The sequence below is a fragment of the Lithobates pipiens genome, unplaced genomic scaffold (genome assembly GCF_037356315.1).
Source record: "Lithobates pipiens isolate NorthernLeopardFrog02 unplaced genomic scaffold, aLitPip1_a1.2 Scaffold_74, whole genome shotgun sequence".
Lineage (NCBI taxonomy): Eukaryota > Metazoa > Chordata > Amphibia > Anura > Ranidae > Lithobates > Lithobates pipiens.
In genome coordinates this window covers 1,199,565-1,223,893 of record NW_027507897.1, presented here as the reverse complement: position 1 = coordinate 1,223,893, position 24,329 = coordinate 1,199,565, and the positions used below count along the sequence as shown (strand labels likewise).

General features: G+C 46.3%; 1 long non-coding RNA gene across 1 annotated transcript in view; it reads right to left on the bottom strand.

The window, feature by feature from the left end:
- LOC143959425 (uncharacterized) overlaps positions 1-23,995 on the bottom strand; it is a 47,330-nt gene extending 23,335 nt beyond the window's left edge. Inside the window, exon 1 of the long non-coding RNA XR_013270224.1 lies at positions 23,892-23,995. This is a non-coding gene — a long non-coding RNA (uncharacterized LOC143959425). The remainder of the gene's footprint in view (positions 1-23,891) is intronic.
- Positions 23,996-24,329: the final 334 nt, after the last annotated feature.

The following is a 24,329-nucleotide window of genomic DNA, read 5'->3' as shown; positions in this document are numbered from 1 at the left end:
GTATTTTCTAAATTTAAACCCTTGAAATAGGTCATCCAAGTGTGATAATTCCCCAATCGTAGCTCATCTCGAGCTCTATTAATTTGAATGTGATAAGATAGTGTAGAGAAAGCACATTGAGTAATATTTATGAACGTCTGATTTGCTTTCCACAACTCCAAACTAGCTAGTACTGTGTGATTAACCATAATATTGAGATATTTAGTTAACTGTACCTGGCTAATTTGTGTTTCAAATGTTGTAGGTAACCATTTGCTTGTGATTATTAAACTATCAGCTATGTGACTTCCTGCACGTTTCCACTTATTTTGTATCATTTCCATCTGTATCCCATTCATTACTCCCATTCCAGTTCCTGCAGCTCCCAAAACTGTATCATACCATTCTCGTCGATACCTACACTCTGGTAGCTGGGGAAAAGTTACATTAAATTTGATTTTTGTTTTCTGTTGTGATACCGAAACATTTATGCAAGTTTTAGGAATAGGAGTTAATACAGAGGATTCAAAGATGGTAGGTAGAGTGTCCTCTATCTTTATATCGAAACCATAATGTTGCCATTGTATATATCCTCCTATTTTTTTACCTGATTTCCTTATTGGTACAAAATACCATGCTGCACAAATATAAGTTGCAGATTGATTTGTACTAATAGGACCTGTTAGATTGAATTGTTCACTTCCACTTACTGGTCTGGGACCCTTTCCCCTCGGTTGGTTCCTGTAGATTTGGGAATCTGGGGTAAAAAGTAACATTCGTGTTTTGTCAAATACTTCCCAAAAAGTATTTCATATGGGGATAACCCTGTTTTTCCCGTTGGAGTATACCTTATGGAGAACAAAGCTAAGGGTAGGCATTCAGGCCATGGTTTATTTAACTCCTGCATAGCTTTTTGTATTTTTAACTTTATTGTCCCATTTACTCTTTCTACTGATCCTGAACTCTGTGGGTGGTAAGGGGTGTGGAAACTTTGTTGAACCCCTAACATAGCCATTACATTCTGCATGATTTCTCCTGTAAAGTGTGTTCCCCTATCTGATTCTATGGTTTCAGGAAGACCAAACCTAGGTATTAACTCAGTGATCAGTTTCTTGGCTGTGGCTTTTGCTGTAGCTGATTTCACTGAATAACTTTCGGCCAGCCTGAAAATAAGTCGATGCACACGAGACAAAATTCAAATGGGCCGCTCTTAGGCATTTGGATATAGTCAATTTGCAGTCTCTGAAAGGGATACTGGGCCCGAACCTGGTGTTTCTGTGGAGTTTTTACTCTCTGTCCTGGATTATTCAGGAGACAGATTTGGCAGGCTGCACAGTAGTTTCTCGCAATACTACTGAATCCAGGGGCGAGCCATCCTTGGTTCACAATCCTATACATGGAATTGGAACTGACATGGGTGGGTAGGTGAACTGCCGCTGCCATTGCTAGATACAGAGAGGCAGGTAGGCATATTCTGCCTCCTTCCCTCCATATATTGTCAAGGCCTAGCGCTGCTCCCATTTTTACCCATCTGTCTTTCTCACTCTCCCCTGCTTGCTCCTGTAGTTTACTCAGCTGCTGCCATGTCGGTTCTGGGATACTCACCTTTACCGTTGCTAAGGTTTCAGGGCTTACTTCCCCTAGAGCTGCCTGTTTTGCAGTTAAATCTGCAAATGCATTTCCTTTTGCCTCAATTGTTTTTGCGCTCGTGTGTGCCGCTATCTTCATAATGGCCACTCGTTTACCCTTTTGAAGATTGTTCAGAACTCTCTTAATCCCTTCTCCATGTTTTACAGGTGTACCTGCTGCTGTCAGATAACCTCTAGCTTTCCATATGTGACCATAATCATGTGCAACACCATAAGCATAGGCAGAGTCAGTGTAAATATTCCCTTCTCGCCCTTCTAAGTATTCTAGGGCTTTTTCCAAAGCTGTTAATTCTGCTTCTTGTGCGGACATGTGGACTGGTAAGGACCGTGCTTCAATTACCAGTGTATCAGTCACTACAGCATATCCTGTGTGATATTTACCCTTGTCATCAGCAAACCTACTGCCATCTATATACAAGGTGTGCTCAGCATTTAAAATTGGTGTATCTGTAACATGTGGAAACCCCATTGTCTCTTGTTCCATGAGCTGAAAACAATCGTGTTCATCTATCTCTTTAAACAAAAGAGTGTCAGTGTCAGTTTCCTCATTTCCTTCCTTATTAGCACTATTAGCACTATCATTCCCCCTTGCCAAATCTGGTGACTGAAGAGGCAAAAAGGTGGCCAAATTTAAAGTTGTACAGCGCTGAAAAGTGACATTTGGAGGTAAGAGTAAAGTACACTGTAGCCTTAGTTGTCGGGCCATGGATATGTGTTTAGGCTGTATCTGAGACAAGATTGCATGTATGTCGTGTGTGGTATGCACTACAACCGGATTGTCTAGAACAATTTCTGATGACTTATCTATGATAATTGACACTGCAGCTACCGCCCGTACACAGGACGGCGAACCTCTGGACACAGGATCTAGTGCTGCTGAGAAGTAGGCAACGGGTCTTTGTTTTATATGTGACTGTGTCAAAACACCTGTGGCGTGTCCAGTGATCTCAGCAATGTATAGATGGAATGTCTTGGTGTAATCTGGTATACCGATAGCCGGTGCAGAAATCAATAACTTTTTTAGAGTGACAAACGACTCATAAGCTACTTCCGTAAGCATATATGGCACGATTTTCAAACAATCGTATAATGGCTGCATCAAAGAGCTAGCGTGTGGTATCCATTGTCTACAATATGACACAATACCTAAAAACATACACAATTGTTTGAAATTCCGTGGGGGTAACATTCCCTTTATCACTTGAACCCTCTCCTCAGTGAGATGTCTTGTACCCTGTGATATACAATGTCCTAAAAAGATAACCTTTTCCTGACACACTTGCAACTTTTTCTTATTAACCTTACAACCTTTTTCTGCCAAAAATCGCAACAATTTAAGGGTAGTATCTAAACAAGTTTCCTTGTCAGGGCAGCATAACAATAAATCATCCACATATTGTAACAATACACAAGAATCAGGTGGTACCCATTCCTCCAATACCGTTTGTAACATGAGATGTTTTTATTGTCTATTTGTATTGGGATGTGTAACATTTTTGTATGTGATTTTATATCATCATTATTGTTGCCCCTGGGCTGGTTCCTTCTCTGATTAACTGGAGAATCAACACCTTCCTCTCCTTCATCCCTTATTCTTTTCCTACAGTTGCGTCTGATGTGACCAATCTTGTTACAGTAGTAACAGGTGAGGGGTTTGCGAGAGGAACCTCTACCTTGCTCTTGGGGACCCACAATCGCATTGATTGCATGATGTTTCCTCCCTTTGGTTTCTGCTAAGTCCGCCTCTATGCCTTGTGCCTTCTGTAACAATGTCCCTCTATCTCTAGTTGCCCTCCACTCTGGTGTGCAGGCTTTCAGTCTTTCACTTATCTGTGGAATTAATCCTTCCATGAACTGTCTATTGAAGGCTCGGATCGTGACTGGCAGAGCCAAATCCAATCCCTCATCTGCCATCATACTTTCCATAGATAAGTAAAATTCTGAAACAGTTTGTCCTGGCATTTGTTTCATGGGTGATATGGACCCCCTCTCCTGTTGTTTTGCCTGACAGAAAGCTTCTAATCTAGCAATAAAAGGGGCCCTTGAGTCTATGTGTCTCACATGCCCTCCCAACAGGTTACCATCCGCATCAGTCTGTCCTGCCGGCCGATGTGGACCTATCTCATTCATAAATTGGTTGAATAATGTCAAAGTCATTTTATGTCTACATAAGTCCTCTCCGTCCTGCTAGGCCGCTTCATGCGTATTCATTAATTGGGTTACAAATCTGCAGAAAGCGGCTGGTTTTGCTACTGGGTCTGGGGCGCTCTGTATTAATGCCATAAGGGTGTCTGCTGACCAAGGCGCCCAAGTCCTTATCTGCATTCTACGGGTGACAGTTGGTGGGGCATTTGGGTTGGCTGGTCCAAAATCTTGGTTATTCACTTGCACTATACGCGTGTCAGTTCGTACGGGAGCTACCGTTTCTGGGTGAGGTTTTTGTGCCCCACAATGCACACATTCTATTGCCCATTCTGGGTTCTGTGCTCCACAGACCTGACAAACCCATCCTCTCCCCTCAAGTACAGGATATATCTTGTGTGTCTTACGCTCTATGTCAGCATATGGGGGTGGGGTGGATGGTTTGGGGTTAACTTTAGGCTCAACCAGTTTCATTCGTCGGTCTTTCATATCCCATCCGTCACACTCTGGATTATATTTCCACCCTTCATCCTGTGCTCGATTTGAGACCTTAATTAAGCATTCAATCTGATACGTCCATTGTTTCTCTAACACCTCTCCCTGTCTGTCCTTCCTTATTTCATCCCATACTTCTGGGTCTAAACCCGCTGCTCCTTTCACTTTGAATTTACGGAGGACATTTTTCAAATCCCTCGCTCCATCTTTACCATAGATGTTTTTAACTATCTGTTGCACAGTATAGTGTGCCACAGTTCCCTGTCGGGGCTTTGTATTCAGCTGGCCCATTTTGGCAGTCTGTGCCTAGGTAGCGTGTGGGACACTTAATGTACCGATATATATATAATTCAAAAAGTTACAAAAAGCACCTCGTTACTTTCCTCCTAGGGTGCCAAAAAATACTAAAAACCTCTCCTGGATGAGATTTCTGAAATCGGATTACCTTATATGCTAGCCAACTGACAAATATTATAACCAGACTGACGGCTACAACATATACAAGCATTCCTTTTAAGTGGCCAGGTATCCCCTCTAGATCTCCGGGCTTGTGGAGACCTTATTCCCCTTTGTATCTGGGATCCCTCTCGTGCACTCTTATCCCTGCTTTATGGAGCAGACAGGGCTTATACTCTCAACCCGCCTATGGTTTATGAATTAGATGTGAGGTTAAGCATAAGCGTCAGACCCCCCCGAAAGGGCGCATTCCGTTGCTTAGTTCGGCAATCCCCTTCCAACTCATACCATCCTTGACAAGGCTCATTCACTTTCTCAACAAGACAGACAGACAACAAACAACAAATAATTCCAGCAATATAAACCAAATATACAGTAATTTAAGACCCGCCACTACAGAGGCTGATGCTCTGCACCAGGAGGACAGTAACTGACAGAACGGATAGGCACAAATCAGGGGAGCACAGAATATAAGAAAAATAAAGCTTTTTCTTACCTGCGCAGGTTTTGGTCTGTGGTTCCCAGAATGCCTGATCCGATTGTTCCGTCGGTCCCGTTCGTCCACCTCTTGTAGTTTCATTGGCCGGGTCCCTGTTCGGGCCCAAACTGTTAGGTGCAATTGTCAACTTAATTGCTTTCTAGTTTATATTGCTGTGCCAAATTTTAGCTCTTTAAAGAATGAGACACAGAAAGACCATGCTCCGTATGCCAGCTTTGAGCTTCAAATGTCCCGTGCTCAGCTTCTTCCTCTTTTTTATTATCTTATATAGGGTGGTTACAAAAGTATAGGTTTTAGCAAAGTTTCCATATAAGGTAACAAGCAGTTAATTTCAACATACATCACGCGATGGTCAGTCGTTTAACAGAAAACCACAAACTACAACCTTGCAACATATTTTGACACGTACACATAGAATGCAGAGAGAGAAATGAAAGAAAATTAAACAAAACTTAAGTAGAACTATAATCCATTAATTTCCAATCTTATCAACGGTCACATCTGGCGCTCCCAGGACACCGGAACATGGCTCCGCAGTGTGGGCTTTTTTTAACGTGTCCGCTGCTGACAATAGCGTTGCCATCTGCAATCTTTGCAGTCAACGCATTAGTAACGGTATGCCCAGCACTCACTTAGGGGCGACCGCCTTAAGAAGGCACATGAGCAGCCATCACCGAGCCCAGTGGGAGCAACGGAACACACAAAGCCACACTCCAGGCTCTCACCGTCCAGCCTCGTCTTCTACTTCTCCTTCTCCTCTCTCCTCACAATTGTCCTCCACTCCACCTTCCATCACGCCAAGCTCACGTTTTTCTGCAAAAAGGCAGGCTTCCGTGGGCCTAATGTTCAAGCGTAAAAAAATGATGACGCCGGATAACCCTCTTGCCCAATGGTTGACGGCTGGCTTGTCAGAACTTATAGCCCGCCAACTACTGCCATATAAACTGGTGGACTCGGAGGCCTTTCGCAAATTTGTGGCCATTGGAACACCACAATGGAAGGTCCCAGGAAGGAAGTATTTCTCACAGAAGGGCATCCCAGAGCTATATGGCCATGTTCAGCGGCAAGTGAATGTATCTCTGGCACACAGTGTCGGTGCTAAGATACATCTGACCACAGACACGTGGTCTAGCAAACACGGGCAGGGAAGGTATATCACTTTTACTGCCCACTGGGTGAACCTTCTGACGGCCGTCAAGCATGTAACCCGTGGCACCTGTGTAGATTTGGTTTTACCGCCACGGATTGCATGCAGGCCTGGCTCTTCTTCTCCTCCTCCTCCTACTCCATCCTCCTCCCTCTCCTCCTCAGCTGACTCCTTCTTTTCCGCTGCTAGCGTCTCTTCCGCTGCGCCGCCCAAGCTCCCCAGAACCTATTCGACATGCCAGGTGAGACGTTGCCATGCCGTGCTGCGTCTGTTGTGCCTGGAAGCCAAGAGCCACATCAGGCCCGGCACTCCTTTCAGCTTTGCGTTCACAGGCAGAACAGTGGCTAACACGGCTCAATTTGACAGTTGGTAAAGTGGTGTGTGACAACGGTGCCAATCTGCTTAGCGCATTGAAACAGGGCAAAATCACGCACGTGCCATGCATGGCACATGTCTTAAACTTGGTCGTGCAGCGATTCATTGTCAAATACCCTGGGGTCCAGGACATCTTGCAGCAGGCAAGGAAAATCTCGGCCCATTTCAGAAGATCTTACACGGCCATGGCTCGCCTTGCTGACATTCAGCGGCGACACAATCTGCCCGTCAGACGTCTTATTTGCGATTGCCCGGCGCGATGGAACTCAACCTTCTATATGCTTGATAGGCTGCTCCAGCAGAAACGTGCAGTTAACGTCTACAAGTATAAACTCTGCGGCAGAACAGGTTCTGGGGAGCTGGGGTTTTTTTCACCGCGCCAGTGGCTGCTATAGCGCGACACATGCAGACTTCTGCGCCCATTTGAGGAGATCACCAAACTGGTCAGTCGCAGCCATGGCGCCATCAGTGACATGGTACCTTATGCCTTCTTTATGGATCGTGCATTGCGTCGTGTCATTGATCAAGCTGTGGAGGAGCAGGAGCGGGAAGATGAGGAAGTCGCAATGCTGGATGAATTCCCAGAGGGGGCTACTCTATCTGAGACAAGTGAACAACAGGAGTCAGAGGAGGATGGTGCCCGGGCGGATGAGGAGGAGCAAGAAGAGCATGCTGTAAACCTTTCTGGGATCCCTGTTGTGCGTGGATGGGGAGAGGAGAATGAAGAGGACGACATTATCCTGGATGATGAGCAGGAGCCAGGCCACCACACCGCTTCCAGTTTAGTGCAAATGGGGGCCTTCATGCTCCAGTGTTTTAATAGGGACCCCTGTATAAAAAGCATGAGGGTCAAGGACCAGTACTGGGTGGCAACGTACTTAGACCCCCGGTACAAACACAAAATGGTGGAAATGTTACCGCTGTCACAGAGGGCTGGCAGAATGGAGCACTTCCAGGCCTTGCTTCGAGAAATGCTGCATTCTGCTTTTGCATGCGCTGGCAGAGGAGCAATTACCTCTCCCAGAGAAGGAGTTGCAGGTACCAATCCAACAGCGCCTGCAAGAAGAGGCCGGTTTGAAGATGTGTTGGTGACTTCGGATATGAGGTCATTCTTTCAGCCGACCCATCGACAGGTGTCATCTGGATCCAGCATCAGGGAACGCCTAGACCGTCAGGTGTCCGACTACATCGGGTTAACGGCCGATGTGGACGCTCTGAGGAGTGATGAACCCCTGGACTACTGGGTGGGCAGGCTTGACCTCTGGCCAGACCTTGCCCAATTTGCAATCGAACTGTTGGCTTGCCCCTCATGCAGTGTCCTGTCCGAAAGGACGTTCAGCGCAGCAGGGGGGATCGTGACCGATAAGCGTACTCGCCTAGGTCACGACAGCGTTAACTACCTCACATTTCTAAAAATGAATGAGGCATGGATCTCGGAGGAATTCAACACATGTGACCAGTAGACCATGTATATGTCTATAAACAATTTTTTTAATCGAGCACACAGACCTTCTTTCTTCATTTGGCTCAATTCCTTGTCCAAAAAAAGCACACCGTACTATATGCCCGTACCCTCCTCTTTGAAGAGGTTGAGCGGCATCATATTTCTACTGGGGCTGCTTATTATGAGGGGCTCCCACCATCCCGGTGCTGTGCTGACTTCCTTCTGGGCTGTACCTCTGCTGTGCATATTATGAGGGGCTCCCACCATCCCTGTGCTATGCTTATTATGAGGGGCTCCCACCATCCCTGTGCTGTGTTGACTTTCTCCTGGGGCTGTTTATTATGAGGGGCTCCCACCATCCCTGTGCTATGCTGACATCCTCCTGGGGCTGCTTATTATGAGGGGCTCCCATCATCCCTGTGCTATGCTTATTATGAGGGGCTCCCACCATCCCTGTGCTGTGCTGACTTCCTCCTGGGGCTGCTTATTATGAGGGGCTCCCACCATCCCTGTGCTGTGCTGACATCCTCCTGGGGCTGCTTATTATGAGGGGCTCCCACCATCCCTGTGCTGTGCTGACTTCCTCCTGAGGCTGTACCTCTGCTGTGCATATTATGAGGGGCTCCCACCATCCCTGTGCTATGCTCATTATGAGGGGCTCCCACCATCCCTGTGCTATGCTCATTATGAGGGGCTCCCACCATCCCTGTGCTATGCTCATTATGAGGGGCTCCCACCATCCCTGTGCTATGCTGACTTCCTCCTGGGGCTGCTTACGGCACAGGTGTCAGTGCTGTATATCACGGTGCTGATGTTAGTACTCTCTATCACGGTGCTGGTGTTAGAGCTTTATGTCACGCTGCTGATGTCAGTGTTCTCTATCACGGTGCTGCTGTCAGTGCTGTATATCAAGGTGCTGGTGTTAGTGCTTTATGTCACGCTGCTGATGTCAGTGCTCTCTATCACGGTGCTGCTGTCAGTGCTGTATATCACGGTGCTGGTGTTAGTGCCTTATGTCACGCTGCTGATGTCAGTGCTCTCTATCACGGTGCTGTTGTCAGATCTCTCTATCACGGTGCAGGTGTCAGTGCTGTATGTCACGCTGCTGGTGATCATCTCCTGCACCCTCTTCTTTGCCTACCCTGACCTTCCCTCTCTTCCATTGCCTTCATGCGCTCCACAGTCCTGAATTGTCACAACAATTTCCCATATAAAAAAAGAATGCTTGTAGTTGTCGATCCCAGATTCACCTCATACATGTGTTATGTCATTGGCCATGTGGTGGGACTATGTTTGCACAGCTACTAATTATTTTGTGGCTGCAAATTTGACCTGTATGTTTGCAAAGTTCGCCTCCCATTGAAGTCAATGGGGCCCGCCGCGAATGTTCCGGTTCGCAAACTATCGGCCACGTTCGCAGTCCGCGTTCGCGAAACGTCCCGTTGGAAGTTTGTCCATTACTACTCCTCTGTATTTATAATATAAAACTGCATGGAGGGAACTGGACAAAGCACTAGGGACAAAAGGGATGTGAAATCATTTCATACAGTGATGTAATCATTAAGATTACAGTGTACTGTATGTATTATGATTTTTCACATTTTTGAATTTGCCGCTTGGCTCTACCCCCATGCGCCGCTCGCAGGGAATGGACCCGGCACACAGAGGCATTGGGTGGAAGACACAGACACAGCGGGTGGGATATTGCAGGATCCTGGGGACAAGGTAAGTACACTGCACCAGGATCCTGCAATGCAATCCCGAGTGTGGCTCGGGGTTACCGCTAATGGTGCGGAAATTTAACCCCGAGCCACACTCAGGGAAACCGCCAGGGAGGTTAATGAGAAGTTCACTTCAAATAAATAAATGCACATTTTTTTTGCCTTTGGAGCCTGGAAAACATGGCACCAGCGATCAGCAGATTGCTGATACCATGCAGGTCTCCTGCAGACTGTCAGTGTAAGCTGTTTGCCCTGCACATCGTACAGCCAGGCAGTTTCACACTGACAAGAAGACTCAATTAACTACCATAGCACTGAACAGCGCAGTGGTAGATCATTGAGAACTGCAAACCAACAGCCGCAAAGGATGGCGATGCTTGTAGATCATTCACACACACAGAGTCCTGTGCTGTGAATGAATAATGCAGCCGTGTGAGCAGAGCCCCGTGCGGCCGCACTGTTTTCAAAAAGTGACAGCTAGTATAGGGAACTTCTCCCCATGCTGCTGCCAGAGGGAGAGGAGGGATCGGTGAATGGCTGCAGCAGTAGGAACATGTTACATGTTTCACCTTAAAAACAGATGGAACATGTAACACGTTCCCAAAGGTGGATTTATCCTTTAAAGAATCTTAAAGACACAGCGCAACATACAGTGCCTTGCGAAAGTATTCGGCCCCCTTGAACTTTTCAACCTTTTGCCACATTTTAGGCTTCAAACAAAGATATAAAATTTTTATTTTTTGTGAAGAATCACCAACAAGTGGGACGCAAGTGTGAATTGGAACAAAATCTATTGGATTTTTGAAACTTTTTTAACTAATAAAAAAATGAAAAGTGGGGCGTGCAAAATTATTCGGCCCCCTTGCGTTAATACTTTGTAGAGCCACCTTTTGTTGCGATTACAGCTGCAAGTCGCTTGGGGTATGTCTCTATCAGTTTTGCACATCGAGAGACTGAAATTCTTGCCCATTCTTCCTTGCAAAACAGCTCAAGCTCAGTGAGGTTGGATGGAGAGCGTTTGTGAACAGCAGTTTTCAGCTCTTTCCACAGATTCTCGATTGGATTCAGGTCTGGACTTTGACTTGGCCATTCTAACACCTGGATACGTTTATTTGTGAACCATTTCTTTGTAGATTTTGCTGTATGTTTGGGATCATTGTCTTGTTGGAAGATAAATCTCCGTCCCAGTTTCAGGTCTTTTGCAGACTCCAACAGGTTTTCATCCAGAATGGTCCTGTATTTGGCTGCATCCATCTTCCCCTCAATTTTAACCATCTTCCCTGTCCCTGCTGAAGAAAAGAAGGCCCAAACCATGATGCTGCCACCACCATGTTTGACAGTGGGGATGGTGTGTTGAGGTTGATGAGCTTTGTTGCTTTTACGCCAAACATATCGTTTTGCATTGTGGACAAAAAGTTCGATTTTGGTTTTATCTGACCAGAGCACCTTCTTCCACATGTTTGGTGTGTCTCCCAGGTGGCTTGTGGCAAACTTTAGACAAGACTTTTTATGGATATCTTTGAGAAATGACTTTCTTCTTGCCACTCTTCCATAAAGGCCAGATTTGTGCAGTGTACGACTGATTGTTGTCCTATGGACAGACTCTCCCACCTCAGCTGTAGTTCTCTACAGTTCATCCAGAGTGATCATGGGCCTCTTGGCTGCATCTCTGATCAATCTTCTCCTTGTCTGAGCTGAAAGTTTAGAGGGACGGCCAGGTCTTGGTAGATTTGCAGTGGTCTGATACCCCTTCCTTTTCAAAATGATCGCTTGCACAGTGCTCCTTGGGATGTTTAAAGCTTGGGAAATCTTTTTGTATCCAAATCCGGCTTTAAACTTCTCCACAACAGTATTACGGACCTGCCTGGTGTGTTCCTTGGTCTTCATGATGCTCTCTGCGCTTTCAACAGAACCCTGAGACTACCACAGTGCAGGTGCATTTATACAGAGACTTGATTACACACAGGTGGATTATATTTATCACCATCAGTCATTTAGGACAACATTGGATCATTCAGAGATCCTCGCTGAACTTCTGGAGTGAGTTTGCTGCACTGAAAGTAAGGGGGCCGAATAATTTTGCACGCACCACTTTTCAGTTTTTTATTTGCTAAAAAAGTTTAAAATATCCAATAGATTTCGTTCCACTTCACAATTGTGTCCCACTTGTTGGTGATTCTTCACAAAAAATTAAAATTTAATATCTTTATGTTTGAAGCCTGAAATGTGGCAAAAGGTTGAAAAGTTCAAGGAGGGCGAATACTTTCACAAGCCACTGTATATATATATATATATATATATATATATATATATATATATATATTAGACATGTGTGATTAGTTTCGTACGAATTTCCAAAAATTCGTACGTTCGGGAGGATCCGAAATACGAATTGCCATGCGTCCGAATTCTGTACGGAATACGAACTTTTGTTTACGAATTCCGGATTTCGGACGACGACTCGGTCATTATGCTTATTATGACTTGTAAAAGACTTTTGTGATAGAAGTCAATGTAAGTTACCTGAAGACATCAGTGAAGCACTTTCCTCCTCTCTGGGCAGGCTGCCAAGAAAAGATCAAAGTGATACAATGTTTCTTCTTCAATGGGCTGAACTCTGTGTGTAGAAGTTCTCAGTTTACCCATTTAAAGACTAAATCTTTTCTGACACTTGTTGCTTACTAGTAAAAATCCAGTATTTTCTGCTAGAAAATCACTCAGAAGCCCCAAAAATTATATATATATATTTTAGCAGACACCCTAGGGAATAAAATAGCGGTTGTTGCAATATTTTATGTGACGCGGTATTTGCGCAGAGGTCTTTCAAACGCAAGTTAGCCCTTTTTTTTCGGTCAACCTCTAGAGAGCACTGACATTAGCAGCGTGACATACAGCAATGACACCTGCACCGTGATAGAGTGATCTGACACCAGCACCGTGATAGAGAGCACTGACATCAGCAGCGTGACATAAAGCACTGACACCAGCACCGTGATATAAAGCACTGACACCAGCACCGTGATATACAGCACTGACACCTGCACCGTAAGCAGCCCCAGGAGGAAGTCAGCATAGTACAGGGATGGTGGGAGCCCCTCATAATAAGCAGCCCCAGGAGGAAGTCAGCATATCAAAAGGATGGTGAACTTTGCAAACCTACAGGTCATATTTGCAGCCACAAAATAATTACTAGCTGTGCACACATAGTCCCACCACATGGCCAATGACATAACACATGTATGAGGTGAATCTGGGATCGACAACTACAAGCATTCTTTTTTTATATGTGAAGTTCTGAAAATTCTGGAATCTTGAGACAATGGAGGCGAGGGAAGGTCAGGGTAGGCAAAGAAGAGGGTGCAGGAGATGATCACCAGCACCAGCACCGTGATATAGAGCACTGACACCTGCACCGTGATAGAGTGATCTGACACCAGCACCGTGACATAACACATGTATGAGGTGAATCTGGGATCGACAACTACAAGTATTCTTTTTTTAATATGTGAAATTATGAAAATTCAGGAATCTTGAGATAATGGATGCGAGGGAAGGTCAGGGTAGGCAAAGAAGAGGGTGCAGGAGATGATCACCAGCACTGTGATATAGAGCACTGACATCTGCACCGTGATAGAGTGATCTGACACCAGCACCATGACATAACACATGTATGAGGTGAATCTGGGATCGACAACTACAAGCATTCTTTTTTTATATGTGAAATTCTGAAAATTCAGGAATCTTGAGACAATGGAGGCGAGGGAAGGTCAGGGTAGGCAAACCACAGGGTGCAGGAAAAGATCACCAGCACCAGCACCGTGATATAGAGCACTGACACCTGCACCGTGATAGAGTGATCTGACACCAGCACCGTGACATAACACATGTATGAGGTGAATCTGGGATCGACAACTACAAGCATTCTTTTTTTATATGTGAAATTTTGAAAATTCAGGAATCTTGAGATAATGGAGGCGATGGAAGGTCAGGGTAGGCAAAGAAGAGGGTGCAGGAGATGATCACCAGCACTGTGATATAGAGCACTGACACCTGCACCATGATAGAGTGATCTGACACCAGCACCGTGACATAACACATGTATGAAGTGAATCTGGGATCGACAACTACAAGCATTCTTTTTTTATATGTGAAATTCTGAAAATTCAGGAATCTTGAGATAATGGAGGCGAGGGAAGGTCAGGGTAGGCAAAGGTATCATGAGCGAGTCATCGACCATGTACGGTCACATCTGGTGCTCCCAGGACACCGGCACATGGCTCCGCAGTGTGGGCTTTTTTTAACGTGTCCGCTGCTGACAATAGCGTTGCCATCTGCAATCTTTGCAGTCAACGCATTAGTCGCGGTAAGCCCAACACTCACCTAGGGACGACCGCCTTAAGAAGGCACATGAGCAGCCATCACCGAGCCCAGTGGAAGCAACAGAACACACAAAGCCACACTCCAGGCTCTCACAGTCCAGCCTCGTCTTCTACTTCTCCTTCTTCTCTCTCCTCACAATTGTCCTCCACTCCACCTTCCATCACGCCAAGCTCACGTTTTTCTGCAAAAAGGCAGACTTCCGTGGGCCTAATGTTCGAGCGTAAAAAAAATGATGACGCCGGATAACCCTCTTGCCCAACGGTTGACGGCTGGCTTGTCAGAACTCATAGCCCGCCAACTACTGGCATATAAACTGGTGGACTCGGAGGCCTTTCGCAAAATTGTGGCCATTGGAACACCACAATGGAAGGTCCCAGGAAGGAAGTATTTCTCACAGAAGGGCATCCCAGAGCTATATGGCCATGTTCAACGGCAAGTGAATGTATCTTTGGCACACAGTGTCGGTGCCAAGATACATCTGACCACAGACACGTGGTCTAGCAAACACGGGCAGGGAAGGTATATCACTTTTACTGCCCACTGGGTAAACCTTCTGACGGCTGTCAAGCATGTAACCCGTGGCACCCGTGTAGATTTGGTTTTACCGCCACGGATTGCATGCAGGCCTGGCCCTTCTTCTCCTCCTCCTCCTACTCCATCTTCCTCCCTCTCCTCCTCGGCTGACTCCTCCTTTTCCGCTGCTAGCGGCTCTTCTGCTACGCCGCCCAAGCTCCCCAGAACCTATTCGACATGCCAGGTGAGACGTTGCCATGCCGTGCTGCGTCTGTTGTGCCTGGAAGCCAAGAGCCACATCAGGCCCGGCACTCCTTTCAGCTTTGCGTTCACAGGCAGATCAGTGGCTAACACGGCTCAATTTGACAGTTGGTAAAGTGGTGTGTGACAACGGTGCCAATCTGCTTAGCGCATTGAAACAGGGCAAAATCACGCCCGTGCCATGCATGGCACACGTCTTAAACTTGGTCGTGCAGTGATTCATTGTCAAATACCCTGGGGTCCAGGACATCTTGCGGCAGGCAAGGAAAATCTCTGCCCATTTCAGAAGATCTTACACGGCCATGGCTCGCCTTGCTGACATTCAGCGGCGACACAATCTGCCTGTCAGACGTCTTATTTGCGATTGCCCGACGCGATGGAACTCAACCTATATGCTTGATAGGCTGCTCCAGCAGAAACGTGCAGTTAACGTCTACCTGTATGAACTCTGCGGCAGAACAGTTTCTGGGGAGCTAGGGTTTTTTCACCGCGCCAGTGGCTGCTATAGCGCGACACATGCAGACTTCTGCGCCCATTTGAGGAGATCACCAAACTGGTCAGTCGCAGCCATGGCGCCATCAGTGACATGGTACCTTATGCCTTCTTTATAGAGTGTGCATTGCGTCGTGTCATTGATCAAGCTGTGGAGGAGCAGGAGCGGGAAGATGAGGAAGTCGCAATGCTGGATGAATTCCCAGAGGGGGCTACTCTATCTGAGACAAGTGAACAACAGGAGTCTGAAGAGGAGTCAGAGGAGGATGGTGCCGGGGCGGATGAGGAGGAGCAAGAAGAGCATGCTTTAAACCTTTCTGGGATCCCTGTTGTGCGTGGATGGGGAGAGGAGAATGAAGAGGACGACATTATCCTGGATGATGAGCAGGAGCCACGCCACCACACCGCTTCCAGCTTAGTGCAAATGGGGCCTTCATGCTCCAGTGTTTTAATAGGGACCCCCGTATAAAAAGCATGAGGGTCAAGGACCAGTACTGGGTGGCAACGTACTTAGACCCCCGGTACAAACACAAAATGGTGGAAATGTTACCGCCGTCACAGAGGGCTGGCAGAATGGAGCACTTCCAGGCCTTGCTTCGAGAAATGCTGCATTCTGCTTTTGCGTGCGCTGGCAGAGGAGCAATTACCTCTCCCAGAGAAGGAGTTGCGGGTACCAATCCAACAGCGCCTGCAAGAAGAGGCCGGCTTGAAGATGTGTTGGTGACTTCGGATATGAGGTCATTCTTTCAGCTGACCCATCGACAGGTGTCATCCGGATCCAGCATCAGGTAATGCCTAGACCGTCAGGTGTCCGACTACATCGGGTTAACGGCCGATGTGGACGCTCTGAGGAGTGATGAACCCCTGAACTACTGGGTGGGCAGGCTTGACCTCTGGCCAGACCTTGCCCAATTTGCAATCGAACTGTTGGCTTTCCCCTCATGCAGTGTCCTGTCCGAAAGGAGGTTCAGCACAGCAGGGGGGATCGTGACCGATAAGCGTATTCGCCTAGCTCACGACAGCGTTAACTACCTCACATTTCTAAAAATGAATGAGGCATGGATCTCGGAGGAATTCAACACATGTGACCAGTAGACCATGTATATGTCTATAAACAATTTTTTTAATCGAGCACACAGACCTTTCTTCATTTGGCTCACTTCCTTGTCCAAAAAAAGCACACCATACTATATGCCCGTACCCTCCTCTTTGAAGAGGTTGAGCGGTGTCATATTTCTCCTGGGGCTGCTTATTATGAGGGGCTCCCACCATCCCTGTGCTGTGCTGACTTTCTCCTGGGGCTGCTTATTATGAGGGGCTCCCACCATCCCTGTGCTGTGCTGACTTCCTCCTGGGCTGTACCTCTGCTGTGCATATTATGAGGGGCTCCCACCATCCCTGTGCTATGCTTATTATGAGGGGCTCCCACCATCCCTGTGCTGTGTTGACTTCCTCCTGGGGCTGCTTATTATGAGGGGCTCCCACCATCCCTGTGCTATGCTGACATCCTCCTGGGGCTGATTATTATGAGGGGCTCCCACCATTCCTTGTGCTATGCTTATTATGAAGGGCTCCCACCATCCCTGTGCTGTGCTGACTTCCTCCTGGGGCTGCTTATTATGAGGGGCTCCCACCATCCCTGTGCTATGCTGACATCCTCCTGGGGCTGCTTATTATGAGGGGCTCCCACCATCCCTGTGCTATGCTGACTTCCTCCTGGGGCTGCTTACGGTGCAGGTGTCAGTGCTGTATATCACGGTGCTGATGTCTGTACTCTCTATCACGGTGCTGGTGTTAGAGCTTTATGTCACGCTGCTGATGTCAGTGCTCTCTATCACGGTGCTGCTGTCAGTGCTGTATATCAAGGTGCTGGTGTTAGTGCTTTATGTCACGCTGCTGATGTCAGTGCTGTATATCACGGTGCTGCTGTCAGTGCTGTATATCACGGTGCTGGTATTAGTGCTTTATGTCAAGCTGCTGATGTCAGTGCTCTCTATCACGGTGCTGTTGTCAGATCACTCTATCATGGTGCAGGTGTCATTGCTGTATGTCACGCTGCTGGTGATCATCTCCTGCACCCTCTTCTTTGCCTACCCTGACCTTCCCTCTCCTCCATTGCCTTCATGCGCTCCACAGTCCTGAATTGTCACAACAATTTCCTATATAAAAAAAGAATGCTTGTAGTTGTCGATCCCAGATTCACCTCATACATGTGTTATGTCATTGGCCATGTGGTGGGACTATGTTTGCGCAGCTATTAATTATTTTGTGGCTGCAAATTTGACCTGTAGGTTTGCAAAGTTCGCCTCCCATTGAAGTCAATGGGGCCCGCCGCGAATGTTCGCGGTCCGCGTTCGCGAAACGTCCCGTTGGAAGTTCGTCCATCACTACTCCTCTGTATTTATAATATAAAACTGCATGGAGGGCACTGGACAAAGCACTAGGGACAAAAGGGATGTGAAATCATTTCATACAGTGATATAATCATTAAGATTACAGTGTACTGTATGTATTATGATTTTTCACATATTTGAATTTGCCGCTTGGCTCTACCCCCATGCGCCGCTCGCAGGGAATGGAGCCCGGCACACAGAGGCATTGGGCGGAAGACACAGACACAGCGGGGGGGATATTGGAGGATCCTGGGGACAAGGTAAGTACACTGCACCAGGATCCTGCAATGCAATCCCGAGTGTGGCTCGGGGTTACCGCTAATGGTGCGGAAATTTAACCCCGAGCCACACTCAGGGAAACCGCCAAGGAGGTTAATGAGAAGTTCACTTCAAATAAATAAATGCAATTTTTTTTTGCCTTTTGGAGCCTGGAAAACATGGCACCAGCAATCAGCAGATTGCTGATACCATGCAGGTCTCCTGCAGACTGTCAGTGTAAAGGCGCGTACACACGGGCGGACTGTCTGGCCAACTTAGTCCGTCAGACAATCCAACGGACAGTCCGTCCTACTTTCGAATGAACGGACTTGACCACACACGGATGCAAAACAGTCCGTCGAAAGTTTGCGCGATGACGTGTACAGCACGTACGACGGGACTAGAAATAGGAAGTCCAATACACAGCAATGCAACCTTTCGCCGTGTAAATCCTTTCTGAGCATGCGCCATACTTAGTCCGTCGAACTAGCCTACTCACGAGCGGATTGTCCGCTGAAACCAAAGTCTGACGGACAATATTACGGAAATTCCGAAATACTTAGTCCGCCAGACTGCACGCTGAAAAAGTCCGCTGAAGCCCACACACGAGCGGACTGTCCGCTGAAATGTGTTTCGACGGACTAAGTTGGCCAGACAGTCCGCCCGTGTGTACCACAAAGGATGGCGATGCTTGTAGATCATTCACACACACAGAGTCCTGTGCTGTGAAGGAATAATGCAGCCGTGTGAGCAGAGCCCCGTGCGGCCGCACTGTTTTCAAAAAGTGACAGCTAGTATAGGGAACTTCTCCCCATGCTGCTGCCAGAGGGAGAGGAGGAAACGGTGAATTGCTGCAGCAGTAGGAACATGTTACATGTTTCACCTTAAAAATGGATGGAACATGTAACACGTTCCCAAAGGTGGATTTATCCTTTAAAGAATCTTAAAGACACAGCGCAACATACAGTGCCTTTGCGAAAGTATTCGGCCCCCTTGAACTTTTCAACCTTTTGCCACATTTCAGGCTTCAAACAAAGATATAAAATTTAAATTTTTTGTGAAGAATCACCAACAAGTGGGACACAATTGTGAAGTGGAACAAAATCTATTGGATTTTTGAAACTTTTTTAACTAATAAAAAAATGAAAAGTGGGGCGTGCAAAATTATTCGGCCCCCTTGCGTTAATACTTTGTAGAGCCACCTTTTGCTGCGATTACAGCTGCAAGTCGCTTGGGGTATGTCTCTATCAGTTTTGCAAATCGAGAGACTGAAATTCTTGCCCATTCTTCCTTGCAAAACAGCTCGAGCTCAGTGAGGTTGGATGGAGAGCGTTTGTGAACAGCAGTTTTCAGCTCTTTCCACAGATTCTCGATTGGATTCAGGTCTGGACTTTGACTTGGCCATTCTAACACCTGGATACGTTTATTTGTGAACCATTCCTTTGTAGATTTTTCTGTATGTTTGGGATCATTGTCTTGTTGGAAGATAAATCTCCGTCCCAGTTTCAGGTCTTTTGCAGACTCCAACAGGTTTTCATCCAGAATGGTCCTGTATTTGGCTGCATCCATCTTCCCCTCAATTTTAACCATCTTCCCTGTCACTGCTGAAGAAAAGAAGGCCCAAACCATGATGCTGCCACCACCATGTTTGACAGTGGGGATGGTGTGTTGAGGGTGATGAGCTGTGTTACTTTTATGCCAAACATATCGTTTTGCATTGTGGACAAAAAGTTCGATTTTGGTTTCATCTGACCAGAGCACCTTCTTCCACATGTTTGGTGTATCTCCCAGGTGGCTTGTGGCAAACTTTAGACAAGACTTTTCATGGATATCTTTGAGAAATGACTTTCTTCTTGCCACTCTTCCATAAAGGCCAGATTTGTACAGTGTACGACTGATTGTTGTCCTATGGACAGACTCTCCCATCTCAGCTGTAGTTCTCTACAGTTCATCCAGAGTGATCATGGGCCTCTTGGCTGCATCTCTGATCAGTCTTCTTGTCTGAGCTGAAAGTTTAGAGGGACAGCCAGGTCTTGGTAGATTTGCAGTGGTCTGATACCCCTTCCATTTCAAAATGATCGCTTGAACAGTGCTCCTTGGGATGTTTAAAGCTTGGGAAATCTTTTTGTATCCAAATCCGGCTTTAAACTTCTCCACAACAGTATTACGGACCTGCCTGGTGTGTTCCTTGGTCTTCATGATGCTCTCTGCGCTTTCAACAGAACCCTGAGACTATCACAGAGCAGGTGCATTTATACAGAGACTTGATTACACACAGGTGGATTATATTTATCACCATCAGTCATTTAGGACAACATTGGATCATTCAGAGATCCTTGCTGAACTTCTGGAGTGAGTTTGCTGCACTGAAAGTAAGGGGGCCGAATAATTTTGCACGCACCACTTTTCAGTTTTTTATTTGCTAAAAAAGTTTAAAATATCCAATAGATTTCGTTCCACTTCACAATTGTGTCCCACTTGTTGGTGATTCTTCACAAAAAATTAAAATTTAATATCTTTATGTTTGAAGCCTGAAATGTGGCAAAAGGTTGAAAAGTTCAAGGAGGGCGAATACTTTCGCAAGCCACTGTATATATATATATTAGACATGTGCGATTAGTTTTGTACGAATCTCAAATTCTTACGAATTTCCAAAAATTCGTACGTTCGGGAGGATCCGAAATACGAATTGCCGTGCGTCCGAATTCTGTACGGAATACGAACTTTTGTTTACGAATTCCGGATTTCGGACGACAACTCGGTCATTATGTTTATTATGACTTGTAAAAGACTTTTGTGATAGAAGTCAATGTAAGTTGCCTGAAGACATCAGTGAAGCACTTTCCTCCTCTCTGGGCAGGCTGCCAAGAAAAGATCAAAGTGATACAATGTTTCTTCTTCAATGGGCTGAACTCTGTGTGTAGAAGTTCTCAGTTTACCCATTTAAAGACTAAATCTTTTCTGACACTTGTTGCTTACTAGTAAAAATCCAGTATTTTCTGCTAGAAAATCACTCATAAGCCCCAAAAATTATATATATATTTTTAGCAGAGACCCTAGGGAATAAAATAGCGGTTGTTGCAATATTTTATGTGACGCGGTATTTGCGCAGAGGTCTTTCAAACGCAAGTAAGCCCTTTTTTTTCGGTCGACCTCTAGAGAGCACTGACATTAGCAGCGTGACATACAGCAATGACACCTGCACCGTGATAGAGTGATCTGCCACCAGCACCGTGATAGAGAGCACTGACATCAGCAGCGTGACATAAAGCACTGACACCAGCACCGTGATATAAAGCACTGACACCAGCACCGTGATATACAGCACTGACACCTGCACCGTAAGCAGCCCCAAGAGGAAGTCAGCATAGTACAGGGATGGTGGAAGCCCCTCATAATAAGCAGCCCCAGGAGGAAGTCAGCATATCACAGGGATGGTGAACTTTGCAAACCTACAGGTCATATTTGCAGCCACAAAATAATTACTAGCTGTGCACACATAGTCCCACCACATGGCCAATGACATAACACATGTATGAGGTGAATCTGGGATCGACAACTACAAGCATTCTTTTTTATATGTGAAGTTCTGAAAATTCAGGAATCTTGAGACAATGGAGGCGAGGGAAGGTCAGGGTAGGCAAAGAAGAGGGTGCAGGAGATGATCACCAGCACCAGCACCGTGATATAGAGCACTGACACCTGCACCGTGATAGAGTGATCTGACACCAGCACCGTGACATAACACATATATGAGGTGAATCTGGGATCGACAACTACAAGTATTCTTTTTTTTATATGTGAAATTATGAAAATTCAAGAATCTTGAGATAATGGATGCGAGGGAAGGTCAGGGTAGGCAAAGAAGAGGGTGCAGGAGATGATCACCAGCACCAGCACTGTGATATAGAGCACTGACACCTGCACCGTGATAGAGTGATCTGACACCAGCACCGTGACATAACACATGTATGAGGTGAATCTGGGATCGACAACTACAAGCATTCTTTTTTTATATGTGAAATTTAGAAAATTCAGGAATCTTGAGATAATGGAGGCGATGGAAGGTCAGGGTAGGCAAAGAAGAGGGTGCAGGAGATGATCACCAGCACCAGCACTGTGATATAGAGCACTGACACCTGCACCGTGATAGAGTGATCTGACACCAGCACCGTGACATAACACATGTATGAGGTGAATCTGGGATCGAAAACTACAAGCATTCTTTTTTTATATGTGAAATTCTGAAAATTCTGGAATCTTGAGATAATGGAGGCGAGGGAAGGTCAGGGTAGGCAAAGGTATCAGGAGCGAGTCATCGACCATGTACGGTCACATCTGGTGCTCCCAGGAAACCGGCACATGGCTCCGCAGTGTGGGCTTTTTTTAACGTGTCCACTGCTGACAATAGCGTTGCCATCTGCAATCTTTGCAGTCAACGCATTAGTCACGGTAAGCCCAACACTCACCTAGGGACGACCGCCTTAAGAAGGCACATGAACAGCCATCACCGAGCCCAGTGGGAGCAACAGAACACACAAAGCCACACTCCAGGCTCTCACCGTCCAGCCTCGTCTTCTACTTCTGATGTCAGTGCTGTATGTCACGCTTCTGATGTCAGTGCTTTCTATCACGGTGCTGCTGTCAGTGCTGTATATCACGGTGCTGATGTCAGTGCTGTATGTCGCGCTTCTGATGTCAGTGCTCTCTATCACGGTGCTGCTGTCAGTGCTGTATATCACGGTGCTGATGTCAGTGCTGTATGTCACGCTTCTGATGTCAGTGCTCTCTATCACGGTGCTGCTGTCAGTGCTGTATATCACGGTGCTGGTGTGAGTGATTTATGTCATGCTGCTGATGTCAGTGCTCTCTATCACGGTGTTGCTGTCAATGCTGTATGTCACGGTGCTGGTGTTAATGCTTTATGTCACGCTGCTGATGTCAGTGCTCTCTATCACGGTGCTGTTGTCAGATGACTCTATCACGGTGTAGGTGTCTTTGCTGTATGTCACGCTGCTGGTGATCATCTCCTGCACCCTCTTCTTTGCCTACCCTGACCTTCCCTCTCCTCCATTGCCTTCATGCGCTCCACAGTCCTGAATTGTCACAACAATTTCCCATATAAAAAAAAAGAATGCTTGTAGTTGTCGATCCCAGATTCACCTCATACATGTGTTATGTCATTGGCCATGTGGTGGGACTATGTTTGCACAGCTATTAATTATTTTGTGGCTGCAAATTTGACATGTAGGTTTGCAAAGTTCGCCTCCCATTGAAGTCCATGGGGCCCGCCGCGAATGTTCCGGTTCGCGAACTATCAGCCGCGTTCGTGGTCCGCGTTCGCGAAATGTCCCGTCGGAAGTTCGTCCATCACTATTCCCCAATAGATGGGGACTCTCATTCTGCCAGTTCATTTTTAGGATTCATACTTATTGACTACCATGAGGCTCCATAGATTTATTGTCATAGTGCATACACTAGCATTGCCCTACAGGGGACATGAATTTATGTAAGGGCCTACCCTTAAACATTGACTGGAATATGCATGGCACCTAGACAATTACACTTTTAGTCTTTCCTTTGGTGCACATACTCTACAACCTTTCCTCCGTTGAATAGTCCTTTCCTCGCAGAATGTAGACACTGCATGCAAAACATAAAATATTTCCGTTCTGTTCTGTACTTACACATATTCAGCTGCCTCACAAAACTTGCCATGTTATTGTGCTTGAAGTACTTGGGTAGAACTTCCTTTGCAAACCTGCCTTGGTCAAAAACATGGAAACTGGTGCCATTCTGCAAGAGAGAATTTGGAATATATTTAATGGTGCCGGGAACAAAATAATCTGAAACTGAAAAGAATTTAAGAGTAGTATTCCCTACTAGAAAGGAGGTAGGCCAGCAATACAATAGAACATTTGAACCCAGGGGCAAGGGCATTGCACAGCAAACTGTGAACATATTTATTGATGAATAAGTATTAATTCCACGCTAAGGGTCTATAATCTGAAATCTGGCTGCTGCCTTACCTCAACTTCCCCACCTGTAGGTGGAGTCTATAAAGGTAAGTCTAAAAGAGAGGTATGTGTGGTGCTGCCCAATACTAGTGTCTATTTTATTAAATA